Source organism: Emydura macquarii, unplaced genomic scaffold (genome assembly GCF_026122565.2).
Source record: "Emydura macquarii macquarii isolate MOO-44397 ecotype Brisbane River unplaced genomic scaffold, CSIRO-AGI_Emac_v2 contig_1253, whole genome shotgun sequence".
In the NCBI taxonomy this organism is placed as follows: Eukaryota; Metazoa; Chordata; order Testudines; family Chelidae; genus Emydura; species Emydura macquarii.
This window is the reverse complement of record NW_027131390.1, coordinates 41803090-41829551: the sequence shown is the minus strand read 5'-3', so window position 1 is coordinate 41829551 and position 26462 is coordinate 41803090. Positions and strand designations below refer to the sequence as shown.

General features: G+C 46.6%; 1 protein-coding gene across 4 annotated transcripts in view; it reads right to left on the bottom strand.

The window, feature by feature from the left end:
- Positions 1-26462, bottom strand: part of SH3BP4 (SH3 domain binding protein 4) — a 99585-nt gene that overhangs the window by 39953 nt on the left and 33170 nt on the right. The window contains exon 1 of one of the 4 annotated variants that reach the window (XM_067548612.1): positions 1488-1525. The exons of the other annotated variants lie outside the window; for them this stretch is intronic. The gene's annotated coding sequence lies outside the window, so the exon portion shown is untranslated. Of the gene's footprint in view, positions 1-1487; positions 1526-26462 lie in introns of those variants that run through there. 4 annotated transcript variants of the gene reach the window in all.

Here is a 26462-nt window from a genome sequence, read left to right as displayed (position 1 = left end):
CAACAATTGTGGGTACGTGCCTTCAAAAGAAGTTAAAAACAGAACAGGAAAAGCAGCCCAATTTGTTTACTCACAGTGAAAAACAGCATCCTGAACGGACATGGGAAACAAACAATGGACGTGTCATAAGGAATTCCATCTCCTCCTCAGTGGGCATATTTGACCGTAGCCAGTGGGAAACAAGAAGTGGCCGACCAAAATGTTCAGAATAGTACAACTGAGAAATCCCAGAGAGGAATGAGGACATGAGAGATTGCGTCTGACATGCTGCCTCCTACTTGGGGCAAGTTCAGAACTACCTGAAACAACATTTTCCTCCCCGGAGAGGAATGGAAGCGTAAGGTGAGAGGAGATAAACATGAACCAAAGTTCGATTGTATGCATTTTCCTACAAACGTAATGTTTGGTTTCATGGATAGTAAATTTAATTCATAAAACAGAACAGATTCACACATGATGCCACATGACTTCTGCAGTAGATGGCATCTAATAAAAACCAGCACTATTCTACCAATAAAGCAAACGGGCTTTCCAACAGCAATTCTAGCTCCAGCTTTGTCCCTCTGTTTACCAAGGGCCATGCTCTGTCTGGAACACTATGCAGAACAAAAACCTCTAGTGGCTGGATAAGATACTGCAAACACATTATACCCATAAGCTATGTCCAACCAGGGCTGTTTAAGAATCTGGAAATCAGTAATCAGACGACAGGGAGTGTTGGGGATGTTCTCATTTTATTCCTCCCAAAGAGGCCACAAGGACGACTAGTGCACTTGAAAAGTTTGCTTAATAACTGAGCAAGTTCCTACATTAATGCTAGTTGGCACTCAGCCCGAACAAGTTAAAAAAGGGCAGTACAGAGATGAGATGCTGAATTGCAGCATTCAAATTCACGCTCCTCAGTTACAGCGACTGACACCAAAGCTTTTCGCCCCTTCCCCGCAGTTTGCGATTGCAGGATCTCTCTTCGTTTTCTCCTACAGTCTGAATCCCGGGACAGCTCGAGATAAAGACCAGCATTAAGTTATTTTCACAAGTAACTTGCAGGACTGTTATAGTTTGCATCAGCTTGTGCTGTCAATAACCAACACAGAGGAAAAACAATCAAATGATCTTTAAGCAAAATTACAACCTTCAGCGTGATAGTGCTTTTCAAAGGGATATCTGTCTGCAGATGGAACAGTTGTCACAAAACATGTTTGAATTCCCAAAATACAGAGCTTAGGAGAAAGCAACTTGCAGAAACGAAAGCCCAAAGACAGCTAACTACTCTGCACACACAGTTATACTAGGTCTTGAGGTCCACCCACACTAGTCCTGGATACACAGGGTCAGACCCTCACTGGGTGTTAATTAACACAGCTTTACTGTAAGTCAGTGTAACTCCAGCTTCCGGTCAGTTGAGGATCTGGCCCACCCCTTGTTACTACAGATTTCAAAGCAAACAGTGGTTAGCAACACAAAGTGCTGGGTGAAATATTACTGACCCCGGTGGTAATCCAGCGCCTGTACTCTTCTGCCTGATTGTGGGCCGTAAGAGATGGCTGTGCGGGAGAGCTTAATGGCTGCCAGCAAGCATGTCTGATCTACTGGCAAACACAGACCTCTGAAGTGGATGGGCATGCTAGCCAGCACTCCTTCAGCTAAATGGAAGAGACATTTCAGCTCCTTTACGACGTAGAGCTGAAATAACAGATGCCATCCCCCAAGGCACTGGACTGGAGTGGAAGGCCAGTGCAAGAACTAATACAAGGCTTTGAAGCTATGCTGATTTGTACCAGCTGAGGATGTGCCTCAAAACATTAGTGTCTATTGGGTAAAGAGAGTCTCTCTCTCTCTGTGTGCGTTGAAGATCCTCTGATGTTCAATGATTGATGGAAGCAGGGTGGAAACCGATCTACAACCTTACAGCAGGCACGAACCCAGCAGTACATTCAGAAACAGTTTAAAATGTTTCCACAGACACAAACGCGTCCCCCCCCCCCCCCCGGGGCTGCGCTGCTAGAGCTCACAGCAAATCCCTTTGCACACTGCGGCTGGGTGAGCAGCTGTAGAGAGAAAGAGGGAAAGTGAAGAAAGCAAATTGCTTAATTGTAGGGGGGAGATGCTTTGCTTTTATATAGCTGCTTTTGAGGTCAAATCTCCAAGTGCTTTTTATAGATTAATTAAGCCTCACTGTCCCATGAGGCAGAAGTAATAGGAACCGGAAGAAACGCGCACGCTAACGGCAATAGTTTCTCTTAACAGTGCAATTAGCTGCTATACAGCTCTGCACCCTCCAGCCTGAAATTCAAATCACCTCCCCCTTCAATGGAAGGAGGTGTGCCAACTTGGGTAAAATCCCGCCCCCCCCAATTATAAAAAAAGAAGTGAAACCCGGCTGGTGTGTGCAGAATTTAATTTCCAGTGAATTCAATAAGGCAAGGAGAAGGCTCATTCCCCTTGGCATAACCTCAGTTCAGTTTATATTGAGCATACTGGAAAGACACTCCCCTCTTTAACACTAGCCCCACCATCAAAACTGCATTTTTCTCCCCCCCCCCACCCCAGTGATGGGATGGCTGTGACCAGGGACCTTTTGATGCTAGCTGGCAGAGGGTTCAGGGGTGCATAAGGGTTACAGGGATCCCATGGGTCTAATAGCTACATGCTAGTTTGCAAAGGGTGTCATGCGTGGTCCCGACTGAAAGCTTGTGTCACAGTGATCATCATAATCACCGCAAATGTAGGTACGGCTAATATGTACAGACTTCTATACAGAAAATTATGCTCTTAAAATCTGAGTTGAGCTGGTCACCAAAAGGTGATGAACAAGTTTCTTTCCAGTGCCAGACGCTTATCCATCTCTCTGGCTAGATGTAGACTGAGCATTGTATATTTCACAACAATGCCTATTTGCAGTCTGAGCAAAATGCTAATCAAATGACTGCAAATTCGCCACACAAGAGTCTAGACAGGGGAAAACAAGCAGCAAGGGGTGCCCTGTTCACAAATGAAGAAATAGGATTGTGGGAAGCAGGGTGCCCAGAGAGCAAGCATGACAAAAATCGGGACGGGGAGTGATAGGCACCCATTTAAGAAAAACCCCTGAATATCGGGATTGTCTCTATAAAATCAGGACATCTGGTCACCCTAGTGGGAATTCTATCTGGGGGAGCAGAGGTGCACCCAGGTATCCTTCATCTAGGAAACAAACTGCCAAAACACAGGGAGGAACACAGCCAGTCTGAGCGTTAAAATGCTGGAAGACAGACTCCGGGTGAGCTAAACTTCATTACAAGGGAAGCATCTTGTTAATAAAGTCTAGGCATTAGAAGGGGTGCGGTGATTTTATTTCACATGTACCCACCTGTTTCTAAAGACTTATCTGCTACTTTGATCTCTTCTCCTTGTTAAGTACATGGCAAAAACAAGTATAAATGAACAGCTCCATGCACTGTGCGTTGAGCACGGCGATGACCCAGAGGCGCACCAGGGAAGCTGGGGTACGCTGTACCTTTGGAACCGGCAGAGTGGATAATTTTGTGAGCCGCCAGCCTCGGGGCCGGTCGGGGTTGGAGCCAGTCTATTGTGAACCTGCTGTGGGACAGGCTGAGAGGAAAGCACTTGCACGCTCCATCTCTGGGGTTGTCAGGGAGCCGACCCTTGGCAAGCACAGACAACAGCTCCCTCCCACCAAGGGTTGGTGGTAGTGAAGCACCTCACACCCTGGGTGCCCTAGCAAAGCATTCGGCCGGCACTGTAGCTCAGGAGCAGGAAGAAGGGAGAATCCTTGAGTGGAGCATTAGAGGAAAAGCAGGCACATCCCAGGCTTAGACTCAGACTCTATGGTCAGAAGGGACCAATATGATCATCTAGTCTGACCTCCCGCACAACGCAGGCCATAGCACCTCACCCACCCTCTCCTGTAATAGACCCCTGATCTATAACTGAGTTATTAAAGTCCTCAAATCATGGCTTAAAGACTAAGGTGAAGAGAATCTCCCAGCAAGTGAGCCATGCCTCATGCAACAGAGGAAGGCAAAGACTCCCCAGAGCGTTTGCCAATCTGCCCTGGGGGAAAATTCCTTCCTGACCCAAAATATGGCGATCAGTTAAACTCTGAGCCTGTGGGCAAGACTCACCAGCCAGACACCCAAGAAAGAATTCTCTATAGTAACTCAGAACCCACCCATCTAACATCCCCTCACAGGTCATTAGCATAGCTACCACCACCAGTCAAAGATTGGTCAATTGCCAAACGAGGCTGTCCCATCATATCATTCCCCCCATAAATGTATTAAGCTCAATTTTTAAGGCAGCTAGATGCTTTAACCCCACTGCTCCCCTTGGAAGGCTATTCGAAAACTTCACTCCTCTGATGGTTAGAAACCTGCATCTAATTTCAAGTCTAAACTTCCTAATGGTCAGTTTATATCCATTAGTTCTGGTGCACCTCTCCAGAAAAGATGGGAGACTCAGACATGCAAACTCCAATAGCACTATTGGATGCGGCTCTCTTGGGCTTCGTTAGGAAAAAGAGACTTAAGGGTTTGATGCAGAACCCAGGGAAGTCCACGCAAAGGCTCCCATTGACTTGTGTGAGCTCAGGATCAAACGCTAAAGCCACTGACCACCGACAAATACAGCTTCGTTAGCAGCACGCTAGGAATGGTGCTCTCATTTGGTTTGCCAGTGACTTTGAATGGAACCAGGAAAAGGGCAGAAGAATGGCCATACTGGGTCCATCTAGCCCAGTGTCCTGTCTTCCGACACTGGGCAATCCATCCCCCATTGCCCACTCCCAGCTTCTGGCAGATGGAGGATAGGGACACCCAGAACATAGGGTTGCATCGCTGCCCATCTTGGCTAACCCCCAATGGCATCCATACATACTGGTAACAGCCATCAGCACACGGGGCAAGTTGGATAGAATCATCGGTATTTTTAACACATTTCGACCAGGGTCAGACCAGGATCCCTCTAACTCAGCTGTTGGAGACGGGTTCTGTCAGCCCCGGCTGCTCCAGAGGAAGGTGCAGCAAGCCCTGCAGTAGGCAGTTCTGGGATAACCTGCCCCCAGGGGAAGTTTCCTTCTGACCCTCCAATAGACAGAGGTTGGCTCATGACCCAAAGCAGAAGGGTTTATTTACCTCCCGTCATTTTGGGAGAGGTGGGCAGTTATAACTGGGATCCTTACAAACAAACTGATCCAGAACTAAACTAGGCAAGAAGTAAAAGAGTTTGTCTTAAATCAACAGCCGCCCTCCCTCTCCACCCCAACTAATAATGGACTGAGGGGCAGAGATGCCAGTTGACAGAGGACAGAAGCAGCAAAAGTAGGGACAGCTGCATTGAAGGGGAGGGGATAAAGTAGGCCTCACTGGGGCCACCCGTCCCCCCCAGCAATCCGTGGACCCACAACTGTGCAAGGGACACCCTCACACCCAGGTGCATATTGTGGAGGACACCTTCCTGCCCCCACACCACATGGTCATGGGGGAGAAGTGTGGAGCGGAACCAGCTGGAGACCTCAAAGAACAGAGCAGCTGCACAAACAGCTACACAGGGACCGTCAGAACTTCCTGCAGTTTGACAGGGCCTTCTCTATCCCATGCCCACTGGCTGCCTACTCCAACCCTCCTGCTCCAGTAGTCTCTTCCCCTTAGCTTCGCTCCACACCTGCCACTTCATCCTGCTCTCCCTTCCTTCCATTTAGCTGACCCCTTCCTAACTAAACTCACGCACCCACCCACCCCCCAAAAATCACAGCACTAACACCATCTGCTGCCATCCAGTTGTTCACTCCACTCTACCGGTGTGTTCTACCCTTCTCCACCTTGGGTCTGTCTAGTCTCTTTAGCTGGTCAGCAACTGTGGGCTACTGTGTGTGTCTGAAAAGTGCCTGGCACAGCATGGCTGCATTCTTGGTTTAGTGGTGCCTATTAATAACACACACACCCTCAGCTGGGCTAAGCTTGATTTCAATGTCGCAGGATAATTTTTCACCCAGCTGAGGATCTGCCCTTTGATGTTCCTCCACAAAGGATGAAAAGATTTTTAAAAAGTTACCTGGAAAATTAAAACAGTGCAAAAAAAAAGAACAAAAAAGGAAGACGTCAGAATTAGGTGCTGAATGACCCAAACAAGAACAGGACAGAGTATTTCAGTATCCAACGTACTGATTTATTTCTCTGCAGCTATAGGTGCAGCTTTCCCTGACTAACTGGCCAAATATTACAGCAGCACCTCACAGCTCTGAGATTGGAGCCCTACTGTGCTAGGCTGCGTGTAAATGCATAGGAAGAGAAACTGTCCCTGACCTGGACGGTTTGTAATCAGCGTTAACAAAACTTGTAGTGATCCAGAGTGTTTCAGTTTCAGGGGGCATGCGGCTCCACGCTGCTCCTTTTCTTGCAGCTGTTTTTATTAGAAAGTATCTTTACCTTTTAGCTTGATTGGGCCACTGATTCACACTGCACACGGCAGGCCAATGCTTGGCTTGGAGTCCCTTTGATTTATAAGGCTCTGATGTGTTCCTCAGAACAAACTGTTCTGCAGATTGAAAACAAACAACAGATGAACATTGTAACCAAGCGCACTGAACAAAGTCAGGCAGGCAGGCAGGCAACCACCCTTCTCAGGACCTAAGAGAACAGTTTTCCCTTTCCCTGTTAGCCTCCCTTTTCTCAGATTAGTCATATTTCTAACAGCATAGACAAATTCTGTCCTGTTGGCAGGTAACAGACTATTCTTCCACTGACGTAGCCACATCCACATTAGGAGTTAAATTGACCTAATAGCGCTCAGGCATGTGAACATCTTTCATTACCCTGAGCCACACAGCTAGGTCAACCTAATATTTAAGTGAGATCAGCCCTGGCCTAAGACACACTTGTCCTCTTGTCTGCTCTGGGCTGCCCCAGACTCTGAGCAGACGGCAGAGTTACTACCCCGTGCTTCTGTGGCTTTAGAAGCCATTCAATAATCCCAAATATTTAATCCTACCTAAAAAAAAGCAAATGCTCCCTTCCCTGCCATTAACCTCCAGGAGCTGTGTGTTTTCAAATGACACCTGCTTGTGAATGCTGATCAAAAAAATTAAGCATGTCCTGGAAAAAAAAGTTTTGCAGGTGTTTTATTTTATTTTATTTTTTTTAAACTTCTTTTTACCTCTTCCCCCTCCTCTTTTTTTTTTTTTTTTTTTTTTTTTTTTTTAAAGGGGAGGGATTTGTATTCCCATTTTCTCTCCCCCCCCTTTGTTAAAAAAATTCCAAAAATTCCTCAACAGAAGGGGGGGGAGAGCGGGGGGATTGATTAAAAGCTTTGAACAAAAACATTTCAGCTAGCTCTCCTATTCAGCCGTTTCCCCTCTCCCACATGCATTCCGCTGAAAAGTTAAGAACCACCCTCTGTAGCACATCTTGATATTTTAAAATGCACTGTAACCTAAAAGCTGTAAACTGAGTTCTTATCTAAATCATTTGATTTTGCCTTCCTCACAACCCTCGTTTTAGAGATTGCACAGACAGCAGTACAGAATTCTTCCCCGTGTCTAGGAATCACCAATGAAATTAACAGTCCTTTGTGGGCAACCATGAAACTAGTTCCAAGTTTTAAATTTAGAAAGCAGCCTCACTGCAAAATGCAGACAGGATGTGGGAATTACAGAGCTCATTTCTAATCAATAGCAAGTGTCAAAGAGAACTTGTGTAAGTGAGAAACATCTACTAAATCCTGTGTTCCGATGCCAAACAGATAAGGAGTAACGTTTTTCAAAAGCATGTGAGTAAGGAAAGCAAGCCCTATTTCCATAAATGAATCAATGAGACTTTGGGTGCTTAACGTTGCTGCAATCCGTCCAGCAATCTACAGAATCTTCCACCAGGCAGGGATGTGAACCCGGTTGTTTAGACCAGTGGTTCTCAAAGTGGGGGGCACAGAGCAAGAGACAGAGCCGGTCCAGCTCCATGCTCCCCGCAGACGGAAGCAGCCACCGCCCACCTCCTGCAGCTGCAGCAGCCCTCCTCTAGATGTTTTTTTTCCCCCCCCCTGAAGTGGGGGCTTGGGGAAAGGGGGGGGGGCGCGCGACTGTTAGGGCCTACAGCATGGGAAGTACCTCCGTTCTTTTCTGAAAGAGCCCCCCCTTTCAGAAGGGGGCGGGATTGGGGGGGGGGGAGGAAGAGGGGGCATGATTGCTAGACAAGAGTCCGCAGGGGGGCACCTCCATTTAAAAAATTTGAAAACCACTGGTCTAGACTGTCTGCTTGGCGAGCAATCTGTTCTGAGCCAGCCTGGGAAGCCACGAAGGTGCAGCCTTGCATAATCTTTTCCAAAAGTACAGGTCACCATGTGTCTCAGTAGCTGAAGGCCATTTCCCACTGAGGTATTTGGATAGTCCTGGCTAGCTAGGTTCAACAGCACGACGAATGAGAAGGCAGGCTTGGCTGCCAAGAAATCCAAGGACACCTCTATAAACTGCATTTTCTGTACAGGGGTCAACGTGGATTTCGACACCAAGCTGGAGATCTAGTTGCAGAAACAGAGAGAAGGGGCTACCTTGTAACCCTACTTGTAAGACCAACCCTTGACCAGCCAATTGGCGAGGTATGGGGACATTACAATTATTTCTCGAAGGAGGTAAGTCGACAACCACTAGAATCTCTGAAAACGCTCTTGCGGCCAAGGAGAGTCTGAAAGGAAGTACCCGGTATTGAAAGTGACCCTGCTATAACAAAGCACAAATATCTTTTGTAAAAGACGTATAGCTATAAGGAAATATACACCTTTGTAGGTGGAGGGCCAAAAGCCAACCCCCTGATCTAGTGAGGGAATTATAGTTGTGTGACGGGGTATACAAACCCCACACTACAGATCACGGGCTTAAGGAGCAGCTCTGGACCCAGGCAGCCCCGCTGGAGCAAAACGAGCTCCAAGGCAGACACTCTTTTTCAGGCCGAGATGGTTGAGAAGGAACAGAGGGTGGTTTGCCAGAGCATGCATAACCTCACAACAGGGAGTGATGACCAACAGGATGCATGCCTGGGTCGAGCATGCACTGCTAACGCAAATCTCCTTGCCCATGTGACTTTGATCACACACCTGCCGCTGGGGACACTCCTCGAAGAACTGTAGTGTTTCTCCCCCTTTCCCTGAAGTTTATGGCCAAATATTTAATTTTTTTCTCTGTATATTATCTAAGGTTTTTTTAAGCTTATCTACATCCCCATACTTCTTGCTAAATATTCACTACATTTTTAGCATTGCACTTTCATCTCCCAATACTTAGTTCTGGCTGACTTTTAACTAATTTTTTTAAACTAAAATAAAAAACAGCCCAGCTGCAGGGATCACATGTTAAAAATGAAGAATTGCTTAAAAATGGATGAGATACTAAGTGGTTACAGTATCATCATGTCTGGAGTTAAGTACCTTATTTCAACTCTTAAAAGGTACACACATTTCTATTCAATGCTGCAAAGCTTACTGGACACTTCTAGGCTTTCTCAGCAGAATCTGCATTCATATGTGAGCCACTTAGAGTTAGCAGAAGATGGAGTATTGTTTGATAAATAAAATTAGACAGACAACGACCCAACACTTCAGTTTGGATGCATGCCTGGCCCCACCTGTCGGTCACAGCTCCTGGACTTCACAGCTTCAAAAATCAAATGGACAGACGGGGAAGGCAGTAGTAGTTTGCTTAGCTGTAATTCTGGCTTCTTAGTGTGGATCCACTGCTCTGGAAAGGGCATGTGTTTTATTGAAAGCCCTTCCTACTGACATGCTGGAACCAACCAAAAAGAAACAAACATCTCCCTCCCTTTCCTCAAAGAAAAATCCTCCATTCCACTGGTTCAGAGAGAGGTACCCATGATGTTATGATCTCTATCCAGAGCAGATGATTCGTGGCCAAAATAAGCATGTTGTGAACAAAGGATGAAAGACTGAATGAGTTGGGTTACCCCTACCACCCCCCACTCATTTGTACCATTCAGGCTTTGTCTTCACTACAAAAAGGTAGGGTCTTAACAGGAGTTCACTAACTTGAGATAAAATTCCAGTGAAGACAAGGGAGTTGGTAGTTTTCTCAGAAGTTAGATTAAGGAAACCTTTAGATTCTACCATAGTCTAACTCAACCTGCTGACTCGTGTGAAAACTACAGACTGCCTGGTCTCCACTAGGACTTTAACACTAGTTCACTAAAGCCTTGTCTACATTACATAGGTCACTTGCAGCCATCCCATTAATTACTGCAGTGGCTGATGCCAACCCTACCCTCCCTGGGTTGGCGGTGTGCATCCCCCATCAGGAGCGCTTCCACCAACAGAGAGGAAGTGAGGGGAGCCCGGGGTCACCGCTCCCTACCAGAAGCCCGACTGCCCTACAGGCTCCCGGTGGGCTGCCCCCTCCCCTGCCCCAGGGCTCTAGCTGCCCGACTTTGTCAGTTTCACAGCTCCATTGACAAGAATGACGGCCAACAGCTGACATAAGGAACGTAGCGTCTACACTGACACCGCATTACCCTAACTACACTGACATAAGCCCTACACCTCCCGTTGAGGTGGCTTTATGATGTCGGCCTAGCAGGGGAGTTATATCGGCAGGAGGAGCATTTCAGTGTGTGCACCTCCGCTGTTGTGTGGATCAAAGCTGACTTTTGGGTGTCAAGTAAGGGCAAGCTAAGAAACTCGTTTTATTAAAAACCTGTTCATGATTTCATTCTCCTGACTTTCACTCATACCACCCATCTCAAAGCGTTGGCATCCATTACTAGTTCCTTATTTTAAATGCATCCCCTTTTCCTTTTGAAGACGAGGCTCTTAGGCACCAATATTTTCCCCATTTCCCCAAAACATTTCTTCATTTACGGTTTAAGTCTAATCAGTTTAGTGCAGAACACAAGTAAATTGACCTTTTCATGGCTAGGAATTAATGCTGTAAAATACCATCATTACATAGTCTCAAGAGTCATTAGCATTTTTGTAATTGGAAACTGAAATAAAGACAACTGTCATTAAGTAAAATATTGATGAGAATGAACACTCAAGATATCATGACTAGTCATAGAAAGCTTATTTCACTGCATTTTTGGTTAAGTTTTCTTGATCTCACCTAGCTTCAACTGTCAGCGCCGTGCTTACAAAGTTATCTGTGCTAAGTAGGGCAGGCTGAGTCTCAAGAGTTTCAGTGTTACAGTCAGACACTATTCAAGCTAGACTTCTTGAAGTTCTACCTACATCAACAAAAATTTTCAAGCAAATCCAAAAACCCCTCCTGTTTCACACTAACTGAAATACCAGGAAGTGTTCTGTCACCTTCAAGTCTCTTTACAATAAAGAGGTAGGTTCTGTCTACACTGTAGTTAAGCGAATGTAAAAGAACCCTATTGGTGTTTGTACAGGTGTAGCTTATACCCTTGGAGAATTACACTACTGCAAACCTCACTTTGCACCATGCTGCATGTCTGCATTAGGGCTTTGCACCCAGCCCAACACACATGGATGTAGCTGCAGTGGCGCAGAGGCCCTTTGTCAACTGTCAGGCCCCTGTGAGAAACAAATTCTGTATTTATTGGAAAGACGAGTCCTGTAGCACCTTAAAGAGTACCAAATTCCTGCAGGCATAAGCTTTCGTGGGCTGCAACCCACTTCGTCAGATGCATGTATTTATTGAAGAAGCACGGAAGTTGAAGACAATAACTCATGAAATGGTCAGAGCAGAAACCAACATTAGTGTTCTGGGGCATGTACAAGACTGCTGTTCTTAGCTGTAACGTAGGTAGAGAATGGAGGATGGTATTTTATACTAGCCAAAGCTTCAAAACAGAGTTTATGGAGATGCGAAAGATTTAAGAAGTTTGCGGCCTTTTTTTTTTTTTTTTTTTTTTTAAAAAAGGGAGTAAATGTAAATTGGCCAGCCTAGCAATAACCATTCTTCGACATGAAACAGGAGAGAGCCATTCTTTTTGGGAAGGAAATTAGGCCATTTCTTCTTCTGATTTAAGGATTGCTGCCTACTCTTCAGTCAGGTCTACACTAGGAAATTAGATTGGGATAACTATGTCACTCAAAGGTGTGAAAAAACCACACCCGAGTGACGCAGTTAAACTGACCTAACCCCTGGAGTAGATAGCACTAAGTTGACGCAAAGCTACTGCCTCTCAGGGAGGTGGAATACCTACACCAACAGAAAAATCCCTCCTGTTGGCATAGGTAGCGTCTTCACTGAAGGTGTGCAGCTGTGCTGCTGCAGAATTTTAAGTGTAGACCTGTCCTAGGTTTCAGCCTTCAATTGTCAATGGCAAACTCCAGATCTTTAGTCTCAACCTTAAATCTCACTCCTGGAACCCTAAAAGCAAGGCTGCCAAGTTTCCTGTGGCTCTGTGATTTCCAGAGCAAGTGGCACACAGCTCACGTGTGAAAAGATTGGCTTTGCAAATGCAACCTGAGCTGTTAGCCAAGTTGGGTTATCTCTGGCCTATGGATCACTTACCATCCTCTGAAAAAAATCCCACAGGTAAAATCCTGCTTCTCAGCTATGCCTGTGGAGCCTCGCTTCCCTCAGACTCCACCGTGACTGGCTCAGAGAAGGGCCAGATGACCCCCCAACTGTGCTGATGGAAGAGGGAGCAGAGACAGTACAGAGTAAAGCATGTGGATTTCCAATAGCAGACAATGCCCTTGGCTGCACGTAGACATTGGATAGTCTGCAAGAGGCTCCAGGAGTCTGTAGCAGCCAGTCACAGCCTGATGCTGGCAAGAAGCCCCTAGATTCACTTCACACCTAAGTTAATGAGAACATCTGCTTTTACCTGTCTCCCACCAGTTTCTCAGCTGAGTGGTGGTGGTGCTATATAGGATAGCAGACAGACCAGATGAACTGGTGATCCCTTCTGGCCTGCAACTCTAATACTCTGGTGTAAATCAGCATAGCTTTCATAGACATCAATGGCACTACCTCGTTTTACATCAGCTAAGGATCTGGCACCTTCATCCCACCCAATGTTGCTAATGGTCAGCTGCCTAAAGCTCCAGCTCCAGGAGCCAGGCGATCATGAGACACGAGGTGGGTGAGGCAATAACTTTTATTAGACCAACTTCTACTGGGGAAAGAGACAAGCTTTCAAACTTGCACAGAGCTTGTCTTTGGGTCTGGGAAAGGTTTGTTTATTTCCAGCGAAATCTAAAAGTTTGCAGCACTCATGGTTGCAGAGAAAAAGTTTGAAAACATGACTCTAGTGCACCCTTAAGAGGTTCAAACACTAGAATAACCCCCAAAATTATAGCTTTTTAAAAAGATCTCATGATTTTCGAGCCAGTCTCATGACTTTTTGGGCCTGCCTTGGTAGCATGTTTAGGTTTTTTTGGTGCATGTTTGGGGTTAGAAAGACTGCCCCCAATGAATCCTGATCACTGTCTCCACAGCCACACTCACCAACAAACAGGAACAGCAGTTCCTGGTTTTAGATTGTAAATCCCCCACTTGACAGCAGGAACCTCCAAAAATGGAACAACTTGAGAAGGACGGACCAAGTGATGTTTGCTACTGCCCCTTTGGTCTCAGATTTATAAAGGAGAAAAAAAAATATTTTCACCTTCAAGAACATACAAAGACTTTTCTTAAAAAGATGTTAAATGCCCTCTGTAGATATAAAAACATGCCAGCATGAACACCCATACGTCCAGTGATAAGTTTTTTGGGGCTGCTGGTATGATAGAACAAAGAAGGATATTTTAATTCAATTCATTAATTTTAAAAAGCCTGAGTTGTAAGAAGTAGAGAGACTAATGGAAAAATGCATAAAAGTGCTAAATCAGACTCACACCCCCTTTCACAATTCAGCCTAACAATCTGGCATCAACAGTGTGCTCCCAACAGCACAGCGTACACCTCCAAAGACTGCATGCAGTGTGGCAGAATCACAGCGACGCCTGCTACTCCAACACGCAGGCTAGAAGTGAAGTCAGCAAGCTGAAGGCTTTGAGATAAGAGTTGAAACGTTCAGAAACAAGAACTACGACACAGCGGGAGAAGCAAAATTAAACTTGCAAAAATATGAAAGTTATTCTGTGGACAAAGGACGTACGTGGGAATATTCTGGGAATAGAGGCAGCTTTAAAAATTCTCATCCCGGAGAAGCAGTGATGATCACTCACCACTAGCATGGCATAGGTGCCGTTCATGGGAGCACCAATCCGGAGCACTACTCAGTTCCACTTCCTTACTGCACTGCTTTATTTATATATATATATATATATTATAAAAAATATAAAAAATGACTGACTGTTGAAAATCTGGCCGCAGGGTTTCTTTTAAAAGACAGATGGGAGCAGAGGACTTTTAGACATCTAAACAAGTAGCCAAATCTTCCAGAGAACTCAGCGTCCAGCAGCTCCCATTCTTCTCCGGGGGAACTGAGCGTGTCTGAAGACCTGGCCTTGAATTCCACACAGCGTTTCAACCCTTTTGCCTTGGCTGATGCTAATCAAGCACAGCTCAGACTCATTCTTGACAGGCAGAGGAGGAACTGAGCAATGGTTAGTCTAAGCAAGAGGGACGCTCTTCAGTTGAGCTGGGCTACCTGACCAGAACACTGGAAATGCTTCCTGGTTAACATGCACATCAGTTACATAGAGAGCATCATAGCCTTAGATCATGATCCTGCAAACCACCCAGGAGCACAGCCCATTAGTCACCGAGGTTGTCAGCTCTTTGGGGCAGGGCCTGTCTTTTTGTTGTGTGTTTGAACGGCACCTACTGGGATACCAGTCCATGACTAAAGGGCTGCCACAATACAAAACAGTGCACAAGCACCACACGCTGCAGGATCGGGGCCTTGTTTTGCTCCAGTTACCCTCACAGGGGTTGTATAAATACACACTCCTTCACCCATTCTGCAATGGATTTCAGAACCAACTCCTCCGGGAAAGGGATTTACAAACAAACCCCCAAAACACTTCTTGTTCCTGCCATCAGGATGCGGAGGCTGGGCTTTCCAACAGCCTGCTATAGATTTCAAGTCTTTGCATGCTGGGACCAAAAAGTTTTCAAACTTGAATGTTTAAAGTCATGTTCCTAAATGGAAACCTCTCTGATTGGGAGCTGCAGGTGCTTAGCACTTAGGAAGGGAAAGGGGGGGAAAATACCAAAATGGAAGTGGCCTGTTTTTTGGGTATCTAAATATGGATTTGGAGCCTTGATTCAGCATGGCACTTAGGTACTTGCTTAACTTTAAGCACATGAGTAATCTCATCCTTGTTCAAAGCTTTTAAGCATGGGCTTATATATCCGACCAACTTAAACACATGCTTAAAGTTAAGCATATGCTACACCAGGGCCTAGGAGACTAACTTTAGGCACCCAGGTTTGAAAGTGTTAGCCTGCAGTCCTTGCTCTGTGCCTTATTCCTAAGGTTAAGATTTTGCCATAGTTATTTTTAGTAAAAAAGTCAGGGACAGGTCACGGGCAATAATTAAAAGTTCACGGAAGCCTATGACCTCTCCTTGACTGTTACTAAAAATAACTGACAAAATGGGGCTGACAGAACACGCTCCACTGGGTGGAGGGTTGGGGGAGGGGTCCAGCACCCACCACTACTTCAGCTGACAGCTCTGGGACCTCCCACTGGCTACAGTGGCTTGGAGTTGCAGGGCCACTGTTGGAGAGAAAGGAGCCAAAAAAAGTTTGAGGATTTAGCACTCACGAGCAAACTCAACCAGGCACAGCTAATGTGGAAAAAGTGCAAAAATTAAAACAGTGCTATCCCAGCTCCACTTGGGGCCAGGAGGAAAGGAAAGGAGAATCAAGGATTAAAGATCTCAGTTCAGTGAACTATCCTTTAAAAAAGAAAATAATAATAATAATACAAATGATGGGTAGGATTTTTAAGTAATTTTGGTACCAAATCCCATCAAAGTCAATGCTAGAATAGCTATTCAGGTGGCTAAATACAGATCAGGCACTTCTGAAAAAAAAAAAAAAAAAAAAAATCGTCCTCCATGAGTTTAGTGTGACTGCATTAATCATTTCAACAAGACTGCTTCCCATTGGTTTAGTTATGCCACCCTTGCTTCACCACCAATAAGCTCTGGACTCAGCGGGTACACCCGCCCTTGGCTTTATATAACTGCACTCATCCGTTTCAGAAACTGGTGAAATCTAGTCTGCCACCAGGTCTGCAATAGCAAAGCTACTGGGAAACTGGTTCAAGTATGCACGTACTTTGCATCATCTATCCTGAGAACTCCTCAAGAGCAAATGATAAATTACACACAACGTTAGATTCAAAAGGTTTCTTGAATTAGACTTCAACTCACCAAGGCACCTAAACACATGATAAAATTTTAAGCACAAGCAGCCCCATTAAATTTGGCAAGTGCTTTGCTGGATCAGAACCTTAGTTTAATATCCATGTAGACACTGAGAAAGTAGAGGTTGGTGGTATGGGAGAAAGTCTTCTCTTTCTGAGAGACTTTCTAACCATGACAAAACAGTCAGGAACTAGCAGCAATGAGTGCTATGGCCTTGTTCCCATATTTGTTCTTTGACCGAATAAATATAGGAAAAGGAGATTTGCAAAAATCCCAATTCAAGAAAAAAAAAGAAAGGACAGGATACACCCTCCACTTAACAATAATAATAAAAGGTGTTTGTACAGAGGGGTCCTCAAATCAGTGCATTGAAAGATGCTTCACAGAGCAATAGAGAAGAGTGCTTTACAGACATGGGAACAAAACTCTCCGCAGCAGAAATGGAAAAAACATGCAGAGCTCTGGAAGAATAAAAGGAAGCTGAAACTTCTGAAAGGGAAAGATGCAACCTCTTCGGATTGGCACAGACTGACCTGAGAGAAGAAACGGCCTGATTGAAAGCAGCGTTTCTGTACTTTGAGAAGAGTAGTACACGGAATGACATTCCTATGATAAAATCCACGCTCCAGAATAAGCCAGCTCAGTAACTAATTCTTCAGTGCTGGGTGTTTGGATGACCCTCAATCATTTGCAATCTGAGACCTAACACCCGACACCACCCTCATGTCATGGGAGAAAATGTTTTCCTGAAGACGATTTAAAGCAGCAACAATATTCTGCACCTCTCAGCTGAGGATCTCAAAGCATCGTCAAAAGCAACAGATAGAATCATAGAATATTAGAGTTGGAAGGGACCTCAGGAGGTCATCTAGTCCAACCCCCTGCGCAAAGCAGGACTAACCTCAGCTATATCATCCCAACCAGGGTTTTGTCAAGCCTCAGCTTAAAAACCTCTAAGGATGGAGATTCCACCACCTCCCTAGGTAACCCATTCCAGTGCTTCACCACCCGCCTAGTAAAAAACTTTTTCCTAATGTCCAACCTAGACCTCCCGCCCTGCAACTTGAGACCATTGCTCCTTGTTCTGTCATCTGCCACCACCAAGAACAGCCTAGCCCCATCCTCCCTGGAACCCCCTTTCAGGTAGTTAAAAGCCGCTATCAAATCCCCCCTCACTCTTCTCTTTTGCAGACTAAACAAGCCCAGTTCCCTCAGCCTCTCCTCATAAGTCCTGTGCTCCAGCCCCCTAATCATTTTTGTTGCCCTCCGCTGGACTCTCTCCAACTTGTCCACATCCTTTTTGTAGTGGGGGCCCCAAAACTGGACACAATATTCTAAATGCGGCCTCACCAATGCCGAATAGAGGGGAATAATCACTTCCCGTGATCTGCTGGCAATGCTCCTATTAATGAAACCCAATATACCGTTAGCCTTCTTGGCAATAAGGGCACACTGCTGACTCATATCCAGCTTTTTATCCACTGTTACCCCCAGGTCCCTTTCTGCAGAGCTGCTGCCCAGTTCGCTGGTCCCCAGTCTATAGCTGTGCATGGGATTCTTCCTTCCTAAGTGGAGGACTCTGCACTTTTCTTTGTTGAACCTCCTTAGATTTCTTTTGGCCCAATCCTCCAGTTTGTTTAGGTCACTCTGTATCCTATCCCTACCTTGCAGGGTATCTACCACTCCCCCCAGATCCAGCCCTTGAGACTGGTGGTGGCATCTCAATTTCACAGATGGGGAAACTGAGGCCCAGAGAGGCTAAGTGACTTGTCCCACATAGCCTATGACAGAGCTGGGAAGAGACCTGAAGATCTCCAAGCACCTACCCCTGTGCTTCAGCCTTCTCCAGCTTGAATGTCCCAGCGCAAGGCAGACAGGTGAGCTATCATGATGCACAGCCCTGGTTTCTAACAGACAAGTGTTAAACCAGGCACTGAATGGCACTACTAGCTGTGATACACACGTTCTTTTTATGAGCGGGGCACAGATAAAGATATAGGTGCCAGGAGACCTTAACTTCCGAGACAAATCACTGGATTTCATCAGGGTTACACAGGGTTAAATTTCTGGCAATATACAATGCAGCAGTGTTAATGTCCTTTTTAGAGTTAATAAGGTCATAAAAAGGACTCTCCCCCAGACTAACCAGCACATGTCCTGTAATTTGACAGCAGCATTGCCAGCAATAAAGCAATTTAACGCATGCAAGTCCTGTCACACACAGCCACAGACCATTTGTCAAATAAGCAAATGAAATAGAAGCGTGTGTCTCATTGTTATTTACCATGGTTCAGATACTTCATGACCACAATGGATTATAGCAGCATGGCCAGAGAAGGTCACCCCAGCAATTCCTGCATCTAGACCAATAATTTGTGAGTGAACTGCAGCACAGTTAAACGCCTATTAGCTGGTGATCTTAAACAAGATTTTCTGTTCCCTCTCTCTTCCGCAAAAAGTACCTGCCAAAACATCTGGCATTCAAATAATTCAATCAAGACAGAATTCTAAGGCAGATGCTCAGAAGCACATGCATATACAAAAAACAGTTTGATCTCTCCAGACCGGACAACAGGAGATCTGGTTCTTGTCCCAGCTGTGACTACTAATGGGTTGTCAGACTGTGGGTAGGTCATTTCACCTCCACATGTCTCAGTTTTCCCATGCTATGGAGGGGGCTGAGATCACTTACTCACCTGCCCTCCCTTTATAAACTGTTTTGAGATCTACGGAGGAGGAAGATCTATACAAGATCCTTATTATTACACCCTCGTTTCTAAGGAAGCATATGGTAAGAAAGTGAGCCAACAATCCTTATCTTTTAGAGTCCTTTGGCAGATGTCTGCACATTTAACACACTGACATACAGGTTGATCTGAAGAAGCTTCCACAAGCTGATCTATGGGCATTCACACCAGCCCACAGGCCTGGGTTTCTTCCTTTTCATCCCACAGAGCCACAGCTTCCTCCTCTTGACACGACATACAGTGACCACAGCTACCCAGCCACGCCATTGTGCAATGGAAAGTTTGGCTATCATACAACGAAGCCTGTACTTGCATTCCCTTTGGGACGTCTGCTTTAGCTAAGTTTGGTGGTTAAAGCAGGGGACTGAGAATCAGGCCTCATGGACTAACAACTCGCTGCCCCTGAAGTTCTCTGTACCTCAAGTTAGCTTGTTTGCCAAAGGGGTTATGATTGCAGCCACATCGGCAACAGCCACTGTTATTAAAGGACTGGGAGGGAAACCTGAGGCACAAAGTGAAAATGGGTTTAGAATTGTTACTCTCCATCTTGACTTTGGGGCAACAGTTTCTCCCATGTGGCTTTGGCCCCTTAAGAGGATTTTTGGGGAGAGACGTTTGAGTAAAATCTTTTTAGAGGTTTGAATTCTGGGAGGACAAATACACTGTTCCCAGTTCAAATTATATATATTTATTCTGACTACCTTCATTTCAAATAGAAAAACTCAAATGGGGATAGGACTTATTTTGTCCTGTGTTTGTACGTCTAACACATTAGATTCCCAGGCCAAGACTGGTAGTTGCAATGGTAATACACATAAACACACTATACTTGTCACACAAACAGGCATTAAATGAGCAACATGTGATTTGCAATGTTTGAAATAAAAATAGAGTTTCATAATACAATTAGGAATGTTTGAAAGTATGGGATTGAGGATGCACCGTCAAAAATTCTATTATGTGCATGTTGCATTTGCTAGCGAAGTGCATATGTTGGTGCATGTAATTTACCAACTCTGCTAGCAAAGACAGACGAGCTTATAAGGTTTACAAGCCGATAACCTCCAAATTCTAGGGTTCCGTTCTCCTTCCAGGCCTAAAAACAAATGCAAAATCCTAGCACGAAGACAGCGAGATCAAGCACATCAGAGTTGGGAGTTCCAGAAGTGAGGGTTGTTCTAGCAACATTAACACGGTCTCGGTGCAGTATTTCCAATTCCTTTTTCACCTGTCAAATGCAAGCCTCAATGCATTGCATTACTCTATTATTGGCCTGTACCATAAACACTTACAACACGAGCAACAAGGTTTACCTAGAATAGCTTCAAGTGCTGTTCTGCCCACAAATGGCACTTCGTTCATGAAGTTACTGGTCGGGACCAATAATTGGCCAGTCCTGATCTTTGTTTTTGTGAAGGGAGAGCAACCGGGGGTGCGGGAGGAGAGCATTTAAGGCCTCAACTGAGACACGCTCTTCCTTCCTGCTGGGGTAACCTCAACCAAGTAGACTCCTGCAGCAGTACAGGATGCAGGCCCTGCAGCAACTACCTGAAGGGAAGTTAAGGACTCCTGCTGCTTCGGAGACCCCATAACACTTGGAGTTCTGGGGAGCAGGGTCCCTTAAGAATCTGTAGCATCCAGGGGAGATGGAGGCACAGAAAAACCTCCCCAGCAGGAAGAGAAGGGACGTCTATTTCAGGAGTGGGCGGGTGAGGTTGTGTGGCCTGCCATATGCAGCAGGTCAGACTAGATGATCATGATGGTCCCTTCTGACCCGGAAGTCTACGAGTCTAAGGATCATGGTTCATTCTAAGCAACACACAAAAGACCAGAGTGTGAAAAACCAAATCAATAGAAGTTACAGCAAACACGGGACTCCAGAAAACGAGTCTGTTACAAGTAAAAGCCACAGGACCTGGGACAAAGCCCCAAGAAAGGAAACAATGTGTGGGTCCCTTATCGTGCCCACGCCACATGAACCGATGCCTTGCTGCAAGGGATCATGAGAGATTCTGGAACGAGCCATCTCTCCCCCAGAGCTCTGTGTGCAAACCAGGCCTCACGCTTGCCAATGTGTGACTATTAGATAACAGAAAAGTAACAAGAGCAGAGACATCTGGCCTGGATCTGCTGCTGCAAGGCATAAATTAGCAACTGTTGTGCAAGTCATCTTCTCACCCGGCATCTCCCCGCCCATCAGCGTGCACCAGGAGCAGACAATTACATTCAACGAGATGCAGGCAGCACTTGGAAACTCGCCACAGGCTGTTCTTGAATCACACTTCCACACCCTGCATTCATTATAACCCCATCCTTGGGACATATATATATTTAGCACTGACTCAAAGAAGGTAGAACATAGGAGAAAGTTGGGCCACAGAATTCTCTCTCTATTGTATGTGAGAGATTGCCAATTATTCCCTTATTAACACGAGTGCTTAGAGACCCCAGCTCCTCCATTCCCCAGAGCAGTCAGACAAGAGGAACAGTGTCAAATGGGTTTCTCAGAATTTCGGGTGGCGTAAGTGGTTTTCCCATCACCACAGAAACTCCGCCTCCCCAAGTGGCAGTCAGTAGGTCAACGGAAACATTCTTCCATTGAGCTGGCTGCATTTACCCCAGAGGGTAGGCCGGCACAGCTACCAAGTTCAGGGTGTGGATTTTTCCCAGCCCTCTGCGCTGTCACTATGTCAACCTAAGCGTTAAATGCAGGCCAGCCTTAAGTGCGGCATCTGTAAAATAAGTCTTAAAAATGATTCCCCACCTCACAGGGGTAGGAGGACAGCTTTAACAATGCTTATTAGCGGCTCGCTGACTACGGGGATGAATGCCACAGAAAACAGAAGAGATACCACAGAAGACTAAGATGTGGCTGCACTGCAGAATGAAAACAAGGTGCAAGTCTGCTCTTTTCCCTTGGAGCCTACCATCTGAGGACTGGCCAGACCCTATCTCAGCTTCTGAGCTCCGACAAGATCACTGCCTGGGAAAATCTGGCTGCAGGCTACATAGGGCATCCATGACTAAAATGATGGACTAAGGAGTATGAATAAAGCCTGGGTCTCATGTCGCACTCCAGACTGCGCGGTCACTGGGCCAGCAGGAAAACACAGAACATACGGGGCTCATTGCTTGCTGCTCAGCAGATGTGTCGCTGCTACTGACCTGGCTGCTTTACAGACTCCTAAGGACTCTGACCCAGGCCGGCGCCTGCGTGGTTTAGAAAGACATCAAAGAACATTCAGTACAGTTGGACAGACCCTTACCTCTAGTGCTGCTATCCTAGCCCTGCGACGCTCACCTCAAGGGGCGCCTACTCCCCTGCTCTAAACCAAGCGTGCTGTTACCGTTGGCTGCTGTGCAGGGACAAATTCAGGTGGCAAAGATGGTTCAGGAGAAGGACAATAGTCTGAGGCACTGCTCCCCCTGGGCAAAACACACTCGACAGCAGCGTGTCCCAGCCACCACCCAGTCAGCACACAGCTGCCGCCCATGCGACACCCTCAGCGCTGTAAGGGCAGGGGAGGAGCACCTGTCCTGGATGCAGAGCTGGAAGAGAATGCAAAAATGGATGACGCAGGATCAGGCCCAGCAGCGTCAGCAGGAGGCCAGCGACTCCGGCTGGAGCAGGCTCCCCGGCATTAGGACTACAGCGGCAGGCGGGCTGCACAGGGATGGGAAGGGGGGGCGGAACAGTCCAGATAGTAGTTCAGGAGGCTAGGACCACAGGGACGGGGTTAGGCATGCAGCTGGTGCATGGAGGACAGACTAAGTGGGGCAGTGCCTGGATGGGGGGCTAGATACTGGGCACATTGCCTAGATGGGGGAGCTAGGTGCTGGGGGCAATCCCTGTGGCCCAGCATTTGGGGGCTGTCTGGATGCTTGGGGGTAGTCCCAGGGGGGATGGGTGGCAGTCTGGGAAGAGACTGGGGGTAGTCTCTGGGTGTGGGGGGCTGGATGCATGGAGGCATCCGTACCGGGCAGGGTTCCCCATCTTGGCAAGCAAGCTCCACAGCCACGCTCTCCGGGTGCTCAGTCCAGCCAGCAGCAGCGCAGAAGAGAGGGTGGCGACACGCCCTCCGGAAATTAATTAATTGGAACTTATTTTGCAAACTTTAAAACGCTCTTGGTAGATGTTTGCCAGCGATGAAACGAAGGGGACTAGATCGATTTGAATCGCATTGCTGTCAGACAGCAAATACTAATGCCCACATAACACAGAGAACTGCATATGTGGCCCACATAGGTAAACAGATTGAGAACCACCAATCTACAGCTGGAAGCGTGAACATGCCATGAGCCCAAACATGCTTAAACAAGGTCCAAGAGTGATCGGACCCCCGCGCTTCCAAAATGGCCTCGGTGCCCTTCCAGCCCATCAAAATACAGGGGAGTCAGGTGCATAATGAGCAGCCATGAGCAAATGAAGGCTGAAAACATCCAGCCCAGTAAAAACCTTGCCCACGTAGCCCCAGGTAAGGAATTCTGTTTGCCCCACTATCTCTTTCAGGAGTCTCTGCACAAGCACTTGGGTCCAGTATCTTCGTTATATGGACTGAGCCATTGAAGTGCTGGCTTCCCCCAGAACAGAGTGGATTTCACTCATTCACCAAACAAAGTTTCCAGAGATCCATCTTCATTTCCCCTAGAGAATACATTCTTTGTCTCAGTAAAAAGAAGCCGCCCATCCTTTGCCGTGACCAATCTCCGTCACAACAGAGAGCACAGCTCACTGGCCTGTTCCCATCTGTGATGCTGAATAAACCAGCCCCTTTGCTGGGAGAGAGAGGGGAAGGTATGCAAGGGAAAGAACTCGAGATTCACTCAGCTTCATGACTAGGATGCCAGGCTAAGTTCGCTGATCAATACAGCTCTTGGACCAAGCCTGCCCGGTGCACAGGCAGGAAAGACTTCAGAGAAGCATTAGGATCATTCACTAATTTCACTCCAATAATGAGCTATTTTCAGTCATAATGAAGCTTTACAGGACAACAAGTTGGGGGATGGTTGGGGCGTGTGTGCATGTGTTTTGTTACATGAGACGTTTGTGGCCACCGCAAGCAAGGGGAAGAGGCATTTAATGGAAAGCTCGGAAGGTTGAAGAAGAGGGAACAAGGCCCTACTTCCTCAAAAACCGGGAGCCTCTGCTCCAATAATCTCCAGCATTGACCAAGACAAAGCCTGCAGAACTCTTACTGACCTCAGGGGGCACTGCGCTAGCCTGGGCATCTAGCAGCGTCAATCCTGTGGGGCTCCACGGGAGCAGAGCAGTTAGTTCCTGGCCTGGTTAGGGTGGGGTTGGGGGAGGAGGGGGTAAAAGGAAGAAGGAGTTTGACCTTTGCAAATCCTCTAAACCCTTTCAGAATTTGGACCCATTTGGAGAAGGACTTGAGCTTAAAATGCAGACACAGGTCCCTCCGCTCTGGGGCCAGGCGCTAAGTGACTATTTCCTTTTATAAGATTTTCATGGGCAAACCCTACTACTCCTAGGATGCCCTAGTGAAACTCAGGCCCAGTGTTGCCTGGGCCATGGTATTCCTACAATCTTGGGTGTTTGGGAAACTATGTTTGGGGGACAGGGGGAGAGGGGGGGGGGGGGGAAGAGGAAGAGATTTTTGTCTGGATGATTTTAGAGTTATTCAGGACCGTCTAAGGTGATTGCTTCCACCAGGCATCAGGAGATAAACATCCCTGCCTTCAAGGCTCTGTATCACCCTGCCCTACTCATATCTTTTCTCCTTTGGGATCACAACCCATCTTACCCAGGTGACCAGACTTTCTCCTCCCTCCTTCCATGGGCACCTCAGCCGCTTCATCCATGCTGCCTCTTACATTGGCAATCCCCTGCCCATAATCCCAGCCACCGCACCTGGTACATTCATTCTCCCACTGAAAGCTCCCATCTGCCACGCACCTTAGAAACCAAAGGATTGCTTATTAAGGAAGGAACCAAGCCAGGAAGACACTGCCATGCCCTACCAAGGAAATGGGAGCTCTGACCATCAGCACCTTTGTCCTTCCTCCTTGCCTATTTACGACCCCCACTTGCAATTGTGTCAGGTCAGGACTGTACACTCCTCAGGCATCCCCAGCCTTTTTGAAGGGGAGGTGCCTCCCACACAGAATACCCAAAAAACCTCAACCAACGCAAACCATGAAGTCTCATTCGCCCTTTCTGATGCAATTTTGACTGTGTACACGAGCACCTACACCTGTCTTCAATCCTGAACAGCAGCATTCATTTCTAAAAGACCACTGGCAGCAACAGCTTTGATTCCCTGGATACACAAGAACTTCCAAGTCCACAGAAAGATTGCACTGTCCCTTGTGGCATCAGCATCATCCTTTGCCAAGCAGTAGCAGGATCCAGGATCTCACAGGTCAGTTCCCCAGTGGAGGATAAATCAGTGACGTGGAGTCTGAGTATACTCAGTGCAAGTTGCTTTATTTAAGGACATACAGCAGTCCTGGAACAAAGGCAGTCACAAACAGCATGTGGGAAGCCACTTCTTCCTGGAATCTCAGCTCAACTCCTGGGCCCACTTCTCAGGAAGCAACCCTGGCTCAAAAATTCACTCTAATCAGAGACCAAGGCAGAGAGTGAACTTTCCTGCTGCTTGCACAGCTACTTCTACCCAGAATCTTACATAATACACAGCAAGTCTTCCCCAGACTAAACATTTGCTCTCACACTCAGAAAAAAAATGTAGAGTATTAAATGTAACAGCGCCACCTAGTGACACCTGCCTTTGCCCGCTTAAGATTTGCCCTAGGAACTTGCTGGAATTATCAACTGACAATGAACACAAATGCTGAGTGTACAGCCCTTTTGAAAATCCTGCCCAGAAATTAACTGACTTGCCCACTGCTATAGTACATTGGTCAGAGCAAGGCCTACAACCCAGGATTCCTGATGTCCACTGTCACGCCCTATCCAGCAGGCCATAACTCCTGCTGTGGCATCAAAGCCCCATACACTCTTTGGAGACATTTTCTGGACTCTGCAAACAGTTTCCTCAGTTGATGGCTATGCTAGCAAAGACCCTGAATGAGGATGCACAGAATTGGGTTCTCTGGAGCGCGTCCACACCCGTGTGCATAGCTGTGTCACTCAAGGATGTGCATTTTTCACACCCAAGTGCCACAGCTATGTTGGCCTAATTTTTAAGTGTAGACGAAGCCTTACTTTACGTACCTCCCATGATGGCGTTTGGACAGACATCTGAACTTGCGCTCTTCTCCATGCCTTTAGACATCACCCATCACTAACATATCTAGAGGTCAGACAGGCACAACTGGTGGGTGAGAGTGCTGGATGCAGAGCAATTTTGAAAACCAGATACCTAAATGAGTAGTCCAAATATGGACTCAGGGACCCTTTTTGTTAGAGTCTTGGTCCATGTGTTTCACTGTTACTCCATC